Source organism: Ambystoma mexicanum, chromosome 1p (assembly GCF_040938575.1).
Source record: "Ambystoma mexicanum isolate Mex_15411 chromosome 1p, UKY_AmexF1_1, whole genome shotgun sequence".
Lineage (NCBI taxonomy): Eukaryota > Metazoa > Chordata > Amphibia > Caudata > Ambystomatidae > Ambystoma > Ambystoma mexicanum.
This window is the reverse complement of record NC_090921.1, coordinates 234,727,953-234,730,340: the sequence shown is the minus strand read 5'-3', so window position 1 is coordinate 234,730,340 and position 2,388 is coordinate 234,727,953. Positions and strand designations below refer to the sequence as shown.

The following is a 2,388-nucleotide window of genomic DNA, read 5'->3' as shown; positions in this document are numbered from 1 at the left end:
TCTGTTGAGTAAGATATCTGTGCAGTCACTGCAGACCACTTTACACCACTTCTCCGCACCGAGATCTGCGCAGCAATGGGATTTTTAACAGCATTCTCACATGCTAAGCAGCTGTAGGACCGCCTCCAAAGATGGAAATGAAAAAAAATACTCTGCAGTCTCCTGTTGAGTAACTGATCTGTAATCAATAATCTTTATGCCCTATATTTAAAGTTGTTTGGCCATCATGGCAGGTGAAGCAGTGTCAAGCAGTGTCATAATGACTTCAACGTGTGGGTGATTTGTAGGTAGTCGTGGCCGAGCGGTTAAGGCGATAGACTAGAAATCTATTGGGGTTTCCCCGCGCAGGTTCGAATCCTGCCGACTACGGATATAGTTTTTTTCTGGCATTTCAATATTGCACTGGAAACGTATAAAATATGTACACATTCAACAATACAAATTCATGTTAATAAAAGCAACCTACGGTGCGTCTTGCACTTGCATAATTTTATACTTTGGTGATTCAATGAGTGCTTTTGTTCGCCGACGACTATTTCATGAATCGGAGCCAGCCCTGCCTAGCGTGTGAAACGCCAACATGAACTTATAGGGCTTCAGCGCGCTTCTGCTAGAGCTGGGTTAGTTCCGATAACGAGAGAGACCCACAAAGAGACACAGACTATCCAGAGAAGAAGCAGCCAATGCCGCGCGATCAGCACAGGAGTTTGGTGCGATCTACAGGGACTCATGCAAACACGTCAGCAGCCTCACTAGGAGGACCTGCAGAGCAGGGAGTGGCTCCACAAATCACTTTCCTCAATTAACCTATCCGAACTTCTTCAACCTTTAGCAGATAGCCGTGTTCGTGTTTCTATGTACCCACATTGCAAAGGCACGTAGCTTTAAATAGCAATAACTTAAAAAAATAAAGAATTCCTTGATATAATTCCAGCTGCTACGGAATGTAGCACTGCAATACGCTGTTTAACAGAAATAAATCTTGGAGAGGAGGGAGAGAAACTATCTATAGACGAGCACAGAGGAGTTGCTAGGTCTGGAAAAGACCCGGGGCTACGCTGATGTCAGAACTGTTGGGACTGGGGGCTAGCTAGTCTTTTGGCTGTAGCTCCTGAGATTCTATCCGGGCTACAACCAAAAGATCAGGGGCTATAGCCCCTTTAGCCCCCCCCTAGCAACGCCCCTGGACGAGCATGTGACACTGGGGCTTAGTTGGTTAAAGCGCCTGTCTAGTAAACAGGGCATCCTGCGTTCAGATTTCAGCAGCGCCTACGTCTTTCACCCTCTCTTTTCGAACACAATGAAGAAAAGGCAACTACTCTGACTAACCAAGTTCAAAGACCTTGGTTAAATGTTTTAGATAAGAGGTATAGTTGAATAGGTCTGGGGAGCCAGTTTCTAGGGCGAAACTCTAAAATGCGACCCCATAATTACAAACCCTGTCCCAAATAACATCATGGCAACTGGCTTGTAACTAAACTACTTTCATATAATATGTAAACAGCTAAGTAGACCCAAATAATTAATTAAAGTGCATTCTTCTAGATTTAACTCACACAAAATTGTTGTTTGCTATGAGGTATCTTTAACAAGTGATCAATCTTGAATTCAGTCTTGTTAGCCCCAGGGGCTATGTAATAATAATGGACGTAGACCAGCTATACATAAACACATCTCCTTTATTCCAGATACAACAGGATACTGCCCCTCCTTTTTCCTCCTCCCTTCAACCTCTCCCTTTTCCCAAAGTCACGTCAGTTCATGACGCTCTCTCCAGCGCACTGTCTTAAAGAGGCAGTCCCCCACAACAACACCCCCGGACAAATGTCCTTGTAAGGATTTAACTCGAACTTTATTAACTGTGGCTTAACATTCTTCCACTAGTCTCGGAGGTCTCTTGATGACCCTTTGGGGTCGTCCTCGTGGCTCTTGACTTGAGCCACCGTCAGTAATGTCTTTCGGATCCAATGGATGTAGAACCTGTGGTTCGAGGGGGACCCACTCCTCATCATACACGTTGTGGCGCTGCCCTTCGAAGGGATGCGCACGCGGCGGCGTGACGTTTGCACGCCGCCGTGTGCAGTATAAATAAAGGGGGCGTTCCCGGCCGCGTTAGTGTGACCGGGAAGCCCGAACCAGAAGGACGTGTGTTGTGTGAGTCCTTGTGCGCTGGGGGCTTACGGGTATCGCTGGGGGTCAGGACAAACCCCCAACACTGGCGACGAGTGGGGGATGATGCCTGGGCCCGGCGGTGACAAAATCTGCAATTTTTTTCCCTGAAACGGAATCGAACGGCATTTCGTTTTGTGCCGTAGGCTGTGCATCACACACGCGGCTGGCGGCCATTTTGTATGTGAGGCCGTGGAAATTCACTGAGCTCTGGTTTTG

General features: G+C 47.1%; 1 non-coding gene across 1 annotated transcript; it reads left to right on the top strand.

Moving 5' to 3' along the window:
* The first annotated feature begins 287 nt into the window (after positions 1–287).
* Positions 288–369, top strand: TRNAS-AGA (transfer RNA serine (anticodon AGA)). The gene has a single exon. It is a non-coding gene; the product is annotated as a tRNA-Ser (tRNA).
* Positions 370–2,388: the final 2,019 nt, after the last annotated feature.